Genomic DNA, 18,552 nt, shown 5'->3' on the forward strand with positions numbered 1-18,552 from the left:
CCTTCATGTACATGATGTAGCCATTATGTACAGTACCTGCCCTGCAATCTGCGTATTAAATATGTCTCAGAAGCAATCTATTAAAAAAAAATAAAAATTCATTTTTTAAATGAAGTCTATGAATGATCAATAATTCTAAAACACAATTATTACAATCCCTGTGAATGCAAAGGTGGTATGTTATTTTAACAATGCTACCTTCTTGGGTCCAACAGATATTAAAACAAATTCACAGGAGAGATGTCTGCAAGTTTGGAATATTCACCAAAATACTGGACCAGCTCTGGAAATCCATAAGCCACCAAAGGATTGTGTGTGAAAAACACCACCACTTTTGAAAGTAGAGAAAAGGATACAAAGTCAGTGTCACTTAAATATCGCTCCCAAAAAACCCTCCCCCTCATTGGGGTTAGTGCATTCAATTCTTCTTATTTCCATTTATAGACCACTTACAGTCTGAAAGAGACAGACACACAGACACAGACACATCCCTTTTCATTGCTCTTAGCTCCAAGGTATAGCAAGGAGTAGAACAGGCTCCACAATGCCACCCAGGACACTCGGGGGCGACAGTGTCACACTCTGGGAGGGCCAACCTTTAGTCAATTCCAACCTTCAGGTCAGTGGCATCAATCTCGCCATGTAAGGGGGACTGGGCTGATGCAAGAGGTTGTAAAATGCCTCATTTCAAGGGCAGCCATGTTCTCGGCTCTTGGTCAGACAAGCCCCTAATTCTTATTCCAGCTTTAAAGCAGAGGTTGAATTTCAGCTTCCTCAAAAGTCAAATTTGCAAGGCTTACACAATGGTCACTGCTCATATCCTGCCAAAGACCTACTCTTCATTGCATTACACCATTTCCAAAAATGTTTGATGTTTCTCACCAGGAGATGTCTGTCACAGATTGTGACACTAGCTTTTGGCATGAGTGTGGCGCTAGTGTTTTGCAATACACCTGGCTGACTAGTTTGATGTTCTATTTTGGGAACAGCTTTCCCAGTGTAGGGCAAAAGAGCCTCCAATTTACTAAAGTAATGAAAAGGTTTCCATTTTATTCCTTGGCTACTGTTCAAAGTATTCTGCCTCCCAGATGAACCTTTCTCCCTCCCTTCATGATGTTTCTGTCCAACTAAAGCCCAGAACATCTGATGCTTCCCCAAATTTTGCTATCAGTCATGAACTGCTAGGAGAGACAGTCTCTCTGCCCCCCCCCCCAACACAGCAGTTTGGTCTTTAATTGCCAGATGCAGAAAATCTTCAGAAGGTGAGCAGGACACCTGGCCCTCACTTTACACAGAGGGTCATTATGAGGCATATTCAATTTTTCCCTATACTTTCATACCAGTTCATTTATTTATTGAGGGAGGATGAGGTGCATATTTTTCTGAATAAAAAGCAGAGCAACATTTCATTATTGTAGTTCAAGAGGTTTACTTTCAGAGAATGTTAAGATTAAGAGAGCCAGGGTGATAGAATAGAGAAGAGAGTGTGCTTCCAGTCTAGTCATTTCATGTGGAATGGCCATGCTCCATTCGCTCCCTAATTACAAGGCATTCACAAAATACTATCTGAGAAGACATCCAATTATTGTGTTCCTGTATTTCCCCTGCAATTTTTCTGTCTTCTTGGACAGTCTTTTCTCATGCCCACTCCCTCAAATTTCAGAAGAACAGAAGGGTTGCTCAGCCTCCCCCGGTGCAGATGTCTTTAGCACTATTCTTGTTAAATGGGTGTGGCTTTGATGTGGGCCATGACCTATCAGGAAAGTGAACCTATCGCCACTTAGCACATATTAGAACATTTGTGATGGGTGTCACTTAATGACTCAATTTGGCCCCCCCCCCTTCAGTCAGTTGAGGAAAAGCATGATTATAACACCATAATGCTATCATGCTCTAATTATGGTGTTGTAACATCATAAATATCTCACTTTCACGTAATAAAAAACTGGGAAATTATTTTAGCCGTAATTAAAAGCTCAATTTAAAAAGTTAGAATGGGCTCATAAAACAGTAACTCCCACAAGAGTTAGCAGTGAATATGAGCTGAGCGGCACGTGGCGCAACCCACAGCAATGATGTCACACGCACTGGCGTGGATACAGCATAGATGTAGAAACAAAAAAGTGCACTACTCCCAACAGTGTGCAAAGTCAATTAAAATTCAATTCAAACATTACAAACAGAAGACCTGGCTAGCACAAGGAGCTCTGTCTGGAAGCAACCTAAGACTAAAAAAATTAAGATGGCTTTTCCAAAGGTACGTCCTGATTTCCTTACCTTTTTAAGATTTCTCAGATAGTGTCTACAAGCATGTAGACAGGGGTGATCCAGTAGGCATTATATACTTGTGAAACCTGCATACCCTCCAACATTTCCCCAATGAAAATAGAGATGTCCTATTTCTTCATAATAATCATAATCCAACATATATACAAAAAAATTTAAATCCCTATATAGGGCTGTCTTCAGATGTCTTCTAAAGGTTGTATAATTACTTATCTCCTTGGGTTGGGGTCACATAACTCCAGACCTTCCAACATTTATCTTATGGAAAGAGGGACATCCTAAGGAAAAGGAGGACACTCCAGGATCAAATCTGAAACCAGGACGGCTTCTGTAAATCTGGGACTGACCCTGGAAAATAAGGACGCTTGGAGGGTCTGAACCTGCAGAGTCCCAGCAACTGCCTCTACCAGGGAGTACGTAGGCCTCACAAAAGCCTTTAACAATTCATTTCACAGGCATTTCACAAGCCATTCTCTCGACACACAATCTGGAAATTACCAGTGTAGCACCTACAAACATGACCCTAGCAGTCCTTGGTTCCATTCCCATCTCCCTAGTTGAGAGTCAGTGTGGACTCATGTTCAGAGTTTTAGTCTATAGCTAGGGAGGCATATTCAAATTCTCCATTAGCTAACCAAGGGAATTTTGGGCCAGTCGCTGGCTCCACTGGCGGAGGAAGAGGAGTGCGGGGGGAGCGCACCGCTCCCCGCGGCGTGATCCCGGCAGGGTGCCATTGCGGCTGCCCCCCCCCGCCTGCACTAGTAACCCTGCCCTGCCCCCCAGGACGTGCGCCAGCCCTGCCCCCACCTGCTCTCTGCCCCCCCCCCACCGGTGCTAGAGCATGAAGCTATGCCACTGGCTGGCTGTAGCCTAGCCTACTTCACAGGTTGTTGGGAGGATAACAAGGGGAAGAAGAGTACCATATATACTGCCTTCAGCTTCCTGGAGGAACAGAGATAGAAATAAAACACAGTAAAATAAGGTTGGCAGGGAAAATTTATCAGGCTCAGCTCCTCATACACTATGGAAATTGACAGCGGTTCTGTGAAACCCTCTACACACTCAAAAAGCACTGCTGAAAAATTCCCAGAGAAAATTAAGCTTACTGGGTCAAAGGGCTGCCTTTTAAAAAAATACATCCCCTTTGACCACCAGGACTTTGTTCTTATACACCTCAGTGCTGTAGAAATGAATACTATTTTACGAAAACACAAGGCTCTTCTCTCAAAACCACGGTGCTGTCTTTCCAAAATGCCACCCTGTTTTGCCCTGATATTTCATCCACTTTCAGCATTGTATGTTTACCCTTCATGACATCAAATGGGTTAAGAGGCTACAGCTTGTTCTCCTACAAAGGAAAGAACATTAATATTGGGTTGCTCCAGTTCCTCTTTGGGAGGAAAAAAAATCATTATCTTTCAGATTGCGTTTTGAATAACAAACACAGACCCTTTAGGAAGAAACTTGTCCCAGTGGGAATTGAGAGAGGATCAGAGTTAAGCACTGAAACATGCAATTAATTCCCATTAGGGGATTAGGGCACTCATGTTCACTTTGAATCAGAAAAAGTGAATTGTGAATTAAATTGTTCACAACCAAGAGGTTACTTGTCAGAGTTAATAAGTTAAAATATAAAAAGGGGAAATGAAAATGCACATTAAAATCTCCATAGTAAGTACAGCATCTGCCCACAAAAGATATGCTTCATTTACATTAAGCAATTTCTTTACTGTGCATATGAAGCTATACTTTTTGTGGGGGGAGGGATAAGTTTCTTAAAGGGAGAGTTTTCATGACTGAAATCAGAAATAGTTCCTCGCATCTGCAAAAGTTCTGCTAAACATTCAGTGCTCTTATTTTGTTATTTTGTTCTATGTCTTGGATTCTATTCTTATTTGTCTCTTGTAGGTCAGTGTTAAAGTCTGTAGCAAAAGCATGGCAAAATTGGACTGGCATTCCTTCATATATACAGCAAACAAGTTCCACTTTGCACAGTAGCCCATCACCTTTGCCAACTTTATGTTAAATGTCAGCTTCATTGCCTGGTTCTTTGCCATAGCCTTTACAACCAGGCACCTAATGTGAAACGTTTTCCAATTTTTAATCAATTCCATCCATGCTGCAACTAACATGAAACATATCTAGGGCTTATGCAAGGTATTGTTGTTCTTTCCATCCCAAATATTTAGGAGCATCATCAATGGGCATAAGGTCACCTCCTGTTTATTTATTTATTTATTACACCTCTACAGGTCATATCACAGTAGGTCACTACTTTCAGACAATCTCATCACATATAGAGATGAGAACCTCTCTGACCATATTTTCTCCAGCAGTTACAACCAGTGTTAGAAACTTTTCATCAAATGGCACCTTAAACCCAGGTTTAAGTTGCCACAATGGAATGTCTAGACACCTTTTTTTGCAGTGAAATCTGTTTTAATTTTTTGTTGCTGTTGTTGATACCAAACAACAAAGGGATCTAACAAAAAAACTGGTAAGTGCAATAACATCATAAAAACTAACACTCTTTTACACGTAAGGAAAAAAAGGTAAATGACCCCTGTACAATTAAGTCCAGTCAAAGGTGCATATGTGGTGCGGCACTCATCTCGCTTCAGGTCGAGGGAGCTGGCATTTGTGCATAGATAGCTTTTCGGGTCATGCAGTCAGCATAACTAAACCGCTTCTGGCACAACGGGACACTGTGACGAGTGCCAGAGCACATAGAAACACTGTTTATCTTCCCGCCGCAGCACCTATTTATCTACTTGCACAGGAATGCTTTCGAACTGCTAGGTTGGCAAGAGCTGGGACAAAGCAATGGAAGCTCATCCTGTTGCGTGGATTCGGACCGCCGACCTTTCAATCAGCAAGTTTAGACCACAGCACCACCCATGTCCCACTTTTACACGTACCCTGTGTCCACACCCAGATTGTCAGTTTATCGCACCCCAACCCCCTTCTAACATTCACTTCTTCCTCCTAGAACATCTTCCCTCTCTATTCCTAGATCATTATTACTTTTGGAGCTGCTGGCACATCCGTCCAACCAAAAACCTACTGCATGGCCATGGGATGGATGGCAGTTCAGAGACCCACTGGTGATCCCCAACCCAGTTCGAGAATAGCTGTGCAGGGAACATAAAAACTTGCTAACTGTTTTGTGCTATTTTAGGTGGTCCTAACAACAGAGCCTAGGGCTTGCCGATCAGAAGGTCGGCGGTACAAATCCCTGCGACGGGGTGAGCTCCCGTTGCTCAGTCCCTGCTCCTGCCAACCTAGCAGTTCGAAAGCACGTCAAAGTGCAAGTAGATTAATAGGTACCGCTTTGGTGGGAAGGTAAACGGTGTTTCCGTGCGCTGCTCTGGTTCACCAGAAGCGGCTTAGTCATGCTGGCCACATGACCCGGAAGCTGTCTGCGGACAAACGCCAGCTCCCTTGGCCTATAGAGCGAGATGAGCACCACAACCCCAGAGTCATTCGCAACTGGACCTAACGGTCAGGGGTACCTTTACCTTAACAACAGTGCAGCTTTTTGGATTTTTTGCTAATGGCTATGCAAATATTTCATATGCTATTCAAAAGTAACAGACTGATTTCAAAAGAAATCAGACTAACCTTGAAACTTTCATTTTCTGCAGTCATTAGTATAAAACAACCCTTTCACCAGCATTCGAAGGTTATTTAGCCACCTTGTGGCAAAAATAAAGAATCGTATTTAATACTGAGTTTCATATGAGCTGTCAAAAAACGAAACAACTCTCCACCCCCCAACATCAGGCTTCATAATGGCTGAAATAAAATGTGCTTTTCCTTGTAATCAAAGATCGAAAGTTGATGTTCCAACACTTCACCAATTTCGCCTAGAGAGAAATCAGGCTTTATAATGTACAATATCCTCCAGGACAAAACAACCTATTCAAAAAGATACTGTCATGAAATATTCATAGTGCAGTCATTAAAGATTAATATCCTGGGAAAATGAGTGAAATCTGTATGTCATCTCTTCAAGCGATTTCTTTTAACTACGACTGACAGCCTATCCAATTGTTGGTACAGCTGATTTGCTTAGGACTATATTTTAAAAAGGGGATGCAAAAAATGACAGAACGTAAAGGCATATTGTGCGACTTGAGAACACCCTTGGCAAACACAACAAGGATCCCCCAGCCAGGCCAACTGTACATTTCAGACTGTACATTTATTTTAACTAGATAGTTTAATCATTAATTTCTACAAGTGATTTCTTTTTGGAGGGGCTGGCTAAATATATATATGTAATATGAGAGGTGGTATAGTACCCAAGACTGCACAGTGTGAAGACTGTTTCAGTCTAACCTGTCACAACCTCTTAGGCAGCTTTAAGCAAACCACTACCTTCAAACCCCACCTGCCACAATAAATGATAATAAAAGCTTATTACCTTACAGGGTTGTTGTTAAGATTTACCGTATTTTTCGCCCTATAGGACGCACTTTTTCCCCTCCAAAAATGAAGGGGAAATGTGTGTGCGTCCTATGGGGCGAATGCAGGCTTTCGCTGAAGCCTGGAGAGTGAGAGGGGTCGGTGCACACCAACCCCTCTCGCTCTCCAGGCTTCAGGAAGCTATCTGCAAGCCTTGGGAGCCCGCGGGAGTTCCCACCGGGCTCCTCCGGCTTGCGCAGAGCTGCCTGCACCCTGAAGCCCCGTCGCGCTGAGCTGTCGCGCCGGGGCTTCAGGTAGCTCTGCGCAAGCTGCGGGAGGGCTCCCCTGGCTTGCGCGGAGCTGCCTCTTATCCCGAAGCCCCGGTGTGCTGAGCAGTCACGCCGGGGCTTCGGATAGCTCTGGGCAAGCCGCGGGAGTCCTCCCCCGGCTTGCGGAGAGCAGCCTGTTCCGGGGGCTGGGGTCGGGGGAAGCTTGGGCTTCCCCCGCCCCAGCCTCGCGCCTGGGGAAAAAATAATAAATCCCCCCTTTATTCCCCCCCCCAAAAAAAACTAGGTGCGCCTTATGGGCCGGTGCGCCCTATGGGGCGAAAAATACGGTACATTTACAGAACTAGTGGGTGTGTAATCATATGAACACATATTATCAAGTAAATGTAATGAAAAGTGGGATTTACACACACACATATAGGATTTTGTTTTAAAAACACTAATTTGAATGCGCTTTACTTATTTTTCAGTTAGCAGAGGGCCAGCAGTATATGTGAAAGAGAATGTCTATATACAGTCCTGTACATGTGGCAGCGACTCACATACACTGGAGAAAATAAATGGCTGCACTCCACTGGTGGCAGATCCCCATGTCTTCAGAAAAGTAGGTTCTCTCTCTTTGTTCCAGTTTAGTATATTTATACTGTCCCACAGAGCTGAATATGACTGTAGCTCAGTGGCAGAACATCTGCTTTGCATGCGGAAGGTCGTACTATTCCTGGCATCTGGCAGGACTGGAAATATACTGTCTGAAACCCTGAAGAACCACTGCCAGCCAGTGTGGACAATACTGACCTGGATGGACCTGTGGTTTGCCTTGGTTTAAGGTAGATTACTGTGTTCTTATGTTCCTAACTTAAAGAGAACCACTGACATACAAGCCAGCTCTCCATTGCCTAGCTCTGCCTTGGGTTTCCATTTTGTGGCCCTCATGTACAGTACACTTGCAGCGTATGTGCATTTAACTTGTACACATTCAGATTTATGTGCTTGGCATAAAATAAAAGGGGGTAGATATCCGGGGGCGGGGTGGGACTTGCAAAAAGTTGCAGCCTTACTGTACACTAAAACACTGAGAAGTGGCTGATACAGATGAGCCAGCAAAAGTGGAGTGCAAACCAAGAAAGTGTTTATATGTTGCAAAGACCCTTGTGGAGTGCAGTGTGGCTGTGGCACCCTCTACACAGCATCACACCCCCCACAGGAGCTCTTGCTCAGTAAGCCCAGACCACTCACTGTGCAGAGAGAGAAGATTTTGCCTTAATCTGTCCCCAAATGCAACTCCTTACTTCTCCTAGAGAAGTGAACAGCAACATTTGCTTAAGGGGAGAGGATCTAACCAGAGACATCCCTGGGGTGGACACTGAACCTGCCTCTGTCCGTCTAGTTAGCACCATCCTGAATTCTGTTCTAGAATACCAAGAACAGATATGGAGACTGGGCCAGGATTTTTGTTAGAGGATTGGGAGGCTTTTGTTGGGGAGGGGGAGGCCCTCATATTTGTATTAATTTGTATTGGTTTTGATTGATTGGGGGGACAGCTGCCCCCCCCCCCAGGCTACACCCATGGATGCCTTCATTTTGGCCTAGTCACATTAAATGTCTCAAAAGGATAGTGTTACATTGTACTCAAAATCATTTGACAAATTATTCCAATTCATGTAGATCCTATGTGCATTATTCTGGTGGTTCCAGACATGTTAGAATTGAAAGGTTCGTACAGTACAATATAGCATCCTATTTTCCCTTGGCAAAAAAAAAAAGAGTCCTCGCTGTTGGCTCAGGGACCAGATATAGTTACACATTAATTCTTCAGAAGTTTCTGAAAACTGTAGGAAACAGGTGAAAAAACAAAATGTCTTGAACTTTAAACCTGAGCTTAGTCTGTTTGAATAAAGTGAGTTTTAAGGTCACTCTTCACTCAGTACTAACTTTCAAGGAGGACCCACATGCCAGAAGAGACTCCTGGGACTGCATCCTGTTGGTTCTTTGATGCTTTCATTTTGTAACTTGCTATTTTCTTTACAGGGCAGACAACGGGCTTCCTGCTTGGGCCGACCTCTCTCCAACCTCACCAAATACCTCAGAACCGTTTATGGCAAAACACCTTTCTTACATTAGCCAGGGAGGCACCAGTGGAAGCCACGGCCCCTTTGAAATCAAGAGGTTAGAGTCTCCTCTCAGCAGTCGTCCACTCCAAAACGATGAAGTTCTGGTTTGTGAAAACAAACAGCATTGCAACTACTGGGGTGATAACACCGGGCAATACCTATAAGACTGGCCTGAATTGTACTTAACAGGCTAGTTAACAACCCCTACCCCTGCAACTGTCCAACATCAGATGGCTTATTTGATGCATTGAATCTGAAACAGGATCATTATTTACTTCATTTCTAGCTTGCCTTATGGGTCAAGGAACCCACAAGGAGCTAATAGTATCAAATCATTTCTGAAGACATGCATATCAATAACAGTAAGGTATATTTAAAATGTGATGTGTACAAAATCCTAAAGGCAACTTCATTACATCTCCACTATCCCTGAGACCCCATATTTGCACAAAAAAAATCCCATGCTATGTCCAGTCTTCCAGAAGTGAAATCTATTAGAATAGTGAAATCTATTAGAACTAGCGTGCAATTCAAATATAGGGATTCTGTTGTAAAGAGGACCGTCTTTCTGAAGTTCAATTCACCACAAGATTTCTGTTAGTTTTATATCCACTAGTAAGGTCTTTAAATAATGTAATCTGGGTTAAATAAAATAATTTGGATTAGAGCACCTGCCTTTTGGGGGACTACCTCTCAAATCAATGTGAAACACTCTAATCTCTTTACAAATGAGAACATTATCTCAATGCTACCAATGCATCATGTCTGAACATCAAGTACAGAGGTCTTTTCAGTGGCTACCTATCAGCTGTGAACTTCCTTGTAGTTCTCTAGAGTCTATACTTCAGCAGTATTCTGATGCCGTGACATACATTTCTGTTGAAACTAGCATTTGATAGCTGGCGGTTAACCTAGAGGAGAGCTTATTTTAAGCAACTATGTTTTATCTCTCTTTCAAAAAAGATGCATCTGCATCCAGATGCTGAGATAGAGAGTTGGAGAGGGACTCAGCAGAGCTTTAAACAGATAAGCCATGCACTCATGGCTGTGGAAGCAAATATAGTGTTGTTTGGATAAAGGGCCTTCATTCAAGAGTGTCTTCCTCTGGGCAAAATGCATTCACTGCTAAAGGGCATAGCAGTCATAGCCCTGCAAGATCTCCACAAATAATGTATTTTGCTTCATCATTATGTTGTGTCCTGTCTCAGAACTACAGAAAAATTATCAAAACTCAAGTAATGTTTTAGGTTTCTTACTCTGTTTCATGGACTCTTCTATCACAAGCTCACTGTATCAATAATCCTGTTTACCAAGCCCAAATACTGGACTTCGCCAAGTGGCAGCAGCTTAAATCGGTTGCAACTCTAGGCTATTTCTTTACTTCCCAACAACCTCTGTTAGCTTAATAATTCTGAATCTCCCATATTTCCCCTTATCTTCATGTCTGGACCTAACAAGATGTTTTTAGCCCAATTTCATCTTTGAAACATAGTTCACATAAATAATGTAATGTTCAGTTAACATTCTACTTCTTCCATGGCTTCCCCATTATGTTTGGCCGACTGCAAATCTTTGGGATACGTGTCCGGCTTGCTCCCACCCCCACCACATTTTTGTCCATTGCTTGCTGTGAGATGCGGGGGCAGGTCAAACCACAACTCCTAGGAAAATAAAATTATCTGTCCCATGGTTTTCCTCCCAAATGGATTAAGATGGTACAGTGCCATCTTATAAAACAGCTGCTCCCTATTATCACAACTTCTTATTATGACAGAGGGGTTAGTAACAATTAATTCATTATTAACTTTTGTTTAAATGTGGATGTTCAAGTTTATTTCTTTACAAAACCATATTTTATACTAATCTATTCCTGTATAGTTGAACTTTGTACCATAATCCAGTAGCTACCTTGCAGTACAGTATTTCAAATTTATTCTCAATGCCACTAAGCAACTGCTTATGCTTGCTTGGAGATAGAAATTTAAGATTATCAAAGGTTTACTGCATATGCTTGTTTATATAGTTAGTGTCAAATGTAGAACAAACCGAATAAAAGCCTTTCTTTTTAATTCACTCACCCTTTGGGGTACAAGGGAATTGCATCTTACACAAGGGTTAGGTTCCAAGGTTTATGAAGTAGGCTTGTTTCAAATGTAAAAATTAACCACAATTTAGGATTCAGTTTACATACTAAGCTGTGGTTAATCTGAAAAGAACACTTCTGATGGTCTTCCTATGTATGCCAAAGAGAAAGGACGTGTGCGTGTGCATAGAAGCCTGTGGTTCACTCTCAGAACACTAAACAATGGTTAGCATTACACCCAAATACAGCCTTTGTGAAGCATATCAGTGTCCAGCAACCATAAAAAGAAGTATGAAAAATTAAACAGACTAGCTACAGAATAAGGACAAGATATATAGCCAAACAGTTGAATAAGCTCTCAGTCACCAATGTAAGAGCACATACACTTATTAATATACAGTTGCAACAGCAATGTGATGGGTTGCTGCCAGAAAAATACTTCAATATCCAAGAATGGGGAAGAACCATAGCTCAGTATTACAGTAACTGCTTGCCAAGCAGAAGGCCACAGCTTCAATCCCCAGCATCTCCAAGTAGGACTAGGAAAAACTCCTATCTGAAACCCTGGAGAGCAGCTGCCACTAGTATATAGCAAGTCTGAGCTAGATGGACCAGTCTGACTGGACATGATACAAGTTCTCATGTTCCTAGCGCAGTGTTTCCCAACCTTTTTTGGGCAAAGGCACACTTGTTTCATGAAAAAAATCTCGAGGCACACCACCATTACAGCCCCGTGACGTCAGCGCGCAGCGTCACGCCGGGAGGGACATGAATTGCTAGCAAATTACATAATCACCTCCTTGAGGGCTGGCTCATCTTCTCCGAAGGCAGAACCCCATTAATTAACAGCACAGACTCACACCATAGCCAAGACGAGGGGGGAAAACCTCAGTCATGCACAGTCATGCACATGTGGGGGCTAAATGAGGACGAAGATCGGGCAGAGAGCAGGGTTCAAATCACCCCACCTGGCCAGGACAATCCCTGGGTGCTCCCTTGGGCCACTCGCCTGACCCACCTCGCAGGGCTGTTGTTGCGAGGATAACACGGGGAGAACCACGCGCGCCCCCGGGAGCTCCTTGGAGGAGAAAGCGGGCGATGAATGCAATGCATGAAATATATGAGAGGCGACCAGGTTTTGCAGGTGAGGGGCCCCCGCCAGCCTCCGCTTCCAACACCCGGCGCAACAACGCCGAAGTTTCCCCCCGGGCTCGGCTCGGGGAGCAGCGCTGCTCCCCCCCGGCTCCCCTTCGCCCTCCCGGCTCTCTCTGCCGCCCACTGGGGACCCCCCTCACCTGCCAAGTCCGGAGCGCCGGTGGAAGTTGCATGCATGCATGCAGGGCGCCGCGTTGCCATTGCATTGCACTGCACTCCATGCAACGCCTGCACGCATGCATTGCCTTGCACGCCCGCCAAGGGGTCTCCCCGCGGTCCGATGCGTCCCCTCCGGCGCCGATGCAGCATTGCAAAAATAAAACCCCCCCGACGCAGCCCTACCTGGGGGGCAGCCTCCGCCTCCGCCGCTCCGCCTCCGCGGGGATCCCCGGGCTCCATCCTGCCGCCCGATCTCTGCGGGGGCGCAGGCAGGCTGTGCGGGTTCTGCGCGAAAGAGCCCCTGCCCGCCCGGCCGCCGCCGCTGCGCTCATTCCATGGCCGGGAGAAGAGCGCTTCAAACAAAACGCCCGGCCCGCCAGGCCACGCTGGGAAACGTAGTTCGTGCACCCCGCGCGGGCGCGGAGCCCAAGGGCGAGGGGACTACGGATCCCGGCAGCCCCCGCGCCGGGGACGGAGGGGGAGAGGCCGGGTGCAGGGATGGAGGGACGGGTGGGCGAGCGAGTGAGTGAGTGGCAGCCGCCAAGCCTTGGCCGAGAGCCAGGAAGGGCCTCCCCGGAGGAGGAGGAGGGAGGCGCAGAGCGGGAGGGAGGGAGGGAACCCCAGGGGTCATCTAGTGACGGCGCCCCAATCGAAAATTTGACTTAAAAAAAAAAAATCTTTCGAATTTTTTAATTTTTCCCGCGGCACACCAGGCAACATCTCGCGGCACACTAGTGTGCCGCGGAACAGTGGTTGGGAAACACTGTCCTAGCGGCATGGCTATGCATGTCACACACCTACGCCTTTAAGATAACCTTGCAGTTAGGTTAGTCACTTGCCAAGGACGAAACAGGTATTCCTGCTAGACAAGTTGCTTCCAGATGCTCAAGCTGCCCTGTGACATACAGGTATATAGACTCCATATAAACATACACACACAAAAATTGTCCTTCCCTGCAAGGAAATAATTCATTCACAGAAATTCTGTATTTAAAAAACTCAGGGAGTAATGGGTGCAAGAAGTTTGAAGTACTGCATAGGCTTCTGTGCAGTACACCCTTGATGATCCCCAAGGAATGCTAAGGGATTAGCAAGAGGCACATCAGAATTCTCTAAAAGATATAATACAGGCAAGGTCTTGAGATATGCAGTATTACAATTTGCAAGCCAATACATGCCTGAAACCAGATGTATTACCAATGTGGTGCCCTCCAGATGCTGCTGGACTGCAACTCCTATAGTCTCTGACCATCAGCCATGTTGTCTGGGGCTAGGAGCTGTAGGCTAACCATAGGCTTAGGATTTTTGTTAGGGGGGCAGGCCTTTTGTTAGGGGAGGTAGAACCTCAGTTAGCTATGCATTTATATTGATTTTTATAGATTTAGGAGGACAGCTGCCTCTCCCTGCCCTGCCCCCCGGCTATGCTCTTGAGTCCAACAACACCTGGAGGGTACCACACGGCATTATCCTGCAAGTGGCAACACATCACACTCATCATTAAATTAGCTGTCCAGAGCACCCCACTGAGAATGTGGGTTCTGCACCACATATTAGAAAAGGCAAAAGGCCATCTTACTCCACAAATCGGTATCCAATCACCAAAAGACCAAATACCAGATTCAGTAGTCTACCACACCTTGGTTTTAAGGTCTGTTAAAAGCTAAACAGAGGAAGAAGGCCCAACTAAAGGAGGATGATCAAATCCAAACCAGATACAAATATAAAATTTCTGCAATAAATACACAAACCATATAACACTGCTAGGATCAAAAACGAAAATATCTATGGATGTGATTCCCAGGGGGAAAGAATTGCAATAATGAAAAAAATTTTTTTTGAGACAACTCGAAACAATAAATTCAAGAAAATTCTGTTCCAACTGTAGTTGTGGCTGGCAGTTATACAAAAGACAAAAAACAGTTACTGTTTGATATAAACCGATCAGGTTCACAGCTGAAAGTGCTTGCTTATGTTACAACTACCTGAGTTGATCTTGAAGTTTGTATTACAAGACTAATGCTGACAGATGGAGCCATAAATATTGTGCTTACTGCAAATGTTCAGTCACTACAACTCCCCAAACATTCCCCTCTACCCGTTTGTTGTCAAAATATAAAAATAAGACATTTTAGAAAATAACTCTGCATCCCTACCCACAACTTATTTGATTCTGAGCCATATTTTTCATTGTCTCTATAAGGGCTAATAACTTTTTAAAACAACATCATCTAGAATTAAACTTTGTACAATGTTATGATAGCTTTCTCCTGAAAATATATACAGTGGTACCTCGGGTTACAGACGCTTCAGTTTACAGACTCCTCTAACCCAAAAATAGTACCTCGGGTTAAGTACTTTGCTTCAGGATGAGAAGAGAAATAGTGTGGCGGCTGCGCGGGAGGCCCCATTAGCTAAAGTGGTACCTCAGGTTAAGAACAGTTTCAGGTTAAGAATGGACCTCCGGAACGAATTAAGTTCTTAACCCAAGATACCACTGTAGCACTACAAGTCCCTTTGTGGTGTAGCGATGACAATTATGGCAAACTATCACAAGTCCTGCTGCCTTTTACGTTTTCGGCCTGACTAAAGTGTAAGGTTGGGGAGGAACCTTCCCTTTTGGGTGGTGTGTGTGTGTGTGTGTGTTTGACATTCTGTTCAACGCTCAGTTAATGCTACTTGCTAAAAATCTAGCTAGTAAGGCACTTCATGGTCTCCTTAAACCAGGGGTCAGCAACTTTTCTCAGCCGTGGTCCCTCAGACCATGTGGTGGGCTGGACTATATTTTGGAAAAAAATATGAACGAATTCCTATGCCCCACAAATAACCCAGAGATACATTTTAAATAAATACATAAATAAATTTTATTTAAAATACATTTTAAATAAAAGGACACATTCACGGCCTAGGACCCTCGTACCTACGGGACCGCCTCTCCCAGTATGCCCTACGGAGAGCCTCAAGGTCCATAAATACCAACACCCTAAGGAAGTTACCGTATTTTTCTCTCTATAACACGCAGATTTTTTCTCCTAAAAAGGAAGGGGAAATGTCTGTGTGTGTTATTGAGCGAATGTGTGGTCCCTGGAGCCGAAAAATCAGGCAAAAATCAAATCGCGCAGTCACGGAGAAGGGAAACCTGAAAAGAGGAAGCTGCTGCTTTCTTGCATTCTGCCTCAGGGTCTTACTGCCCACCCTCCTCTGTTTCGTTGCTGTGTTTGCTCAAACAGAACAAAGAGCAGGGAAAGCCCCTCCCCTCCAGGCAAGCAGGGGGAAAGCAGAGTGTCATTCCTTCCTCTCTGTGCTCCGGTGCTGCTGAAAACATGCAGGTGGGAGAGAGAGAGAGAGAGAGAGAGATGGCTGGCTTAGGTGCTTGGGTGGGGGAAAACTTTTGCCTTCCTTTCCTCCCTCCCGTTATACCCCTCTCCTGCATTCTTAGCCAGCTGCTTCTCTGCACACCCCTCTCGTGCTCCTTGTCCCTTCTGTGTTTTTCTTTCCCTCCCCACTTAAAATGTGGTTACAAAGCATGGATCCACATGGATCCTCAGGATATTTGCATTGGGTCACCCCAAATTCACCATCAGATCACATTGCATGTCCATGGCTACAGCCTGCCCCCCAAAAATCACGCACCCACTGTTGCCTGGGGCTGCAATGGTGCAAAAATGTGGTTAAAAAGCATGGATCCACATGGATTTTCAGGATTTTTGCATTAGGTCACCCCAAATTCACCATCAGATCACATAGCATGTCCATGGCTACAGCCTGCCCCCCCAAAATCACGCACCCACTGTTTCCTGGGGCTGCAATGGTGCAAAAACGTGGTTACAAAGCATGGATCCACATGGATTCTCAGGATTTTTGCATTGGGTCACCCCAAATTCACCATCAGATCACATGTCTGTGGCCACAGCATGAAGCACAAAAATGATACATCCACTGTTTCATTCAGAATGTTTTTTCCCTTGTTTTCCTCCTCTAAAAACGATGTGCGTGTTATGGTCAGGTGCGTGTTATAGAGCGAAAAATACGGTAGATTGGCTTCAACCAGAGCCAGGGCCTTTTCAACTCCGGCTCCGGCCTGGTGGAACGCTCTGCCTCATGAGACCAGGGCCCTGCAGGATCTGATTTCTTTCCGCAGGGCTTGTAAGACAGAGTTGTTCCGCCTGGCCTTTGGCTTGGAGCCAATTTGATTCCCTCTCTCCCTTTCTTTTTTCCTTTCCTTCTCCTCCTGCGATGAGGCTACATTTTAATATTTTAATGTTTCAATATTTTAATGTTGTATTTTAATTTTGTTTTTAAGTTGTAATCATTCAACTTGTTTTTATTATTGCTTGTAAGCCGCTCTGAGCCCGGCCTTGGCTGGGGAGGGCGGGGTATAAATAAAAATTATTATTACTCCTCATGTAAAAACATGCTGATTCCAAGACTGTCTGCAGGCCGGATTGAGAAGGTGATTGGGCCGCATCTGGCCCCCGGGCCTTAGGTTGCCTACCCCTGCCTTGAACTTTCACTGGAGAAAATGAAGCACGTTTTAATTCCCCACCCCACCCCCGCCCAAACAAACACACCTATAAAAAAATACCCCTTGCAAATAATTCAGTGGTTTTATATATTCATAGTCAAAAGCCAAGGGACCTAAAGCAGCATAAAGACAATATCATAGGAAATAGGAAAAAATACGTGTGTTAGTTGTAGCGCCCTTGCAGCAGTGAATAAGCGTCCAAAAAGAAGGCCGTGACACGCATCCAATTATATCGCGAATAACAGTTTTAACAGGAAACTGTGCATACAAAGCACGTCGATATCGTAACTCGGGCGCTTCTAATGCAGTGGGACGTGTGCGGGTGTATCCGCGTCTAAAACGATGGTCTCCTCTCTGCGCAGCTGCGAGCCGGTTGAGACAAACAAGCGACTCTCTATCTTCTAAAACCCTCGAGCGAATCTGACGCTCGCCCCACGACAGGTTCCGTGAGGCGCCAACCAATCCGGCTTGCCTCCTCCTCTCACGTGATTTCCCCCCACCCGCGCGCCCCAGCTGGCGCGCGCCGATTTAAAAGCCAACGCCTGAAAGAAAACGGTTGACTAAAAGAGTTAGGGGGGGGGGGGAGTGAGAGGAGAGAAACTGCGCGCGCCTTCCTTTCCTCTCCCGAGCCCACCCACCCTCTCCAACATCACATGACCTCGCTTTTAACCAATAACCTTTTAAAATAACCTATAAGCGACCAGCCCGGCTCTCCCCTCGCGCTCGCATGTTTAAAAAAGGCGGCAAGCCCGTTTGAAGAAAGAAGCTCACCCGCCAGTTTGAACAGCCGTGTTTAGAGCCCGGGTCCTAGTGCGCTTGCCAATCACACAAACTTGCTCCGGCCGCTTCCGGAGTGCGCCGTTGCCCTTTAGAACCTGAGGGAGTGGGCGGGGCTGCTCGGCGTTCTCCACAGAGAGTTAGTTTAGAGTTGCCATTTCACGTGCTGAAGACGAGGTCGATGCTCATTCTGTGAGGGGGGGGGCGGTCTTTGACTTTTTAAACCTTTATAAAACTGCAGCCACTATCACCCCAACATTTCACGAGGAGGAAAGGGAGCCGGAGCCGAGGGAGGATTGATTTACGACACTCCTATTTATGACAGTAGGAGCTGTCACCCCAAGTCCCAATGAAGTCAACGGAGCTGAGACTGCGCCATCTAGCGCAGGTTATTTCAGGCTGCTGGAAATTAGGGCTAAATCGAGCCGGAAGCTGGGAAGTTGGTTGTCACTCTTCAACTTGTCCAGCTCTGTGGGCGCCTTCGGCGAGCTCTTACTCCCGCCTTTTCCAAGAGATGATTGACGTCACGTTTCTTCAACGTGACAGAATCAGCGGAAGGATGAACGACCGGAGGAAAGAAGGCGGCGAGGAAAGCCGCCGTTGTCTAGGCAACCGCACGCCTGCGCAGTGCGGCGGGAAAAGCAGGCGAAGGAAAGGCCGAACGGAGCGATAACTTTCTTCAGTGAAGGGCAGTGGGCAGGAGCAGGTTGTTTCACCTAATATATGTGGCGGCAACCCCGTTCCTATGTCTGCTCACTTGGGAGG

The 18,552-nt window shown here is 45.3% G+C and overlaps 1 protein-coding gene and 1 long non-coding RNA gene across 13 annotated transcripts in view; one reads left to right on the forward strand and one right to left on the reverse strand.

Moving 5' to 3' along the window:
• The window catches only part of GGACT (gamma-glutamylamine cyclotransferase), a 60,288-nt gene extending 42,378 nt beyond the window's left edge, over positions 1-17,910 (reverse strand). For 10 of the 12 annotated variants that reach the window (XR_014525587.1, XR_014525588.1, XR_014525589.1 and 7 more), the window contains exon 1: positions 17,782-17,910. The gene's annotated coding sequence lies outside the window, so the exon portion shown is untranslated. Of the gene's footprint in view, positions 1-17,168; positions 17,533-17,781 lie in introns of those variants that run through there. The other 2 variants (XM_083501403.1, XM_083501404.1) reach the window with 2 other exon arrangements.
• The window catches only part of LOC310706082, a 61,281-nt gene continuing 60,515 nt past the window's right edge, over positions 17,787-18,552 (forward strand). The window contains exon 1 of the long non-coding RNA XR_014525650.1: positions 17,787-18,551. This is a non-coding gene — a long non-coding RNA (uncharacterized lncRNA). The remainder of the gene's footprint in view (position 18,552) is intronic.

This window comes from Podarcis liolepis (assembly GCF_965112155.1).
Source record: "Podarcis liolepis genome assembly, chromosome: 4".
NCBI lineage: Eukaryota > Metazoa > Chordata > Lepidosauria > Squamata > Lacertidae > Podarcis > Podarcis liolepis.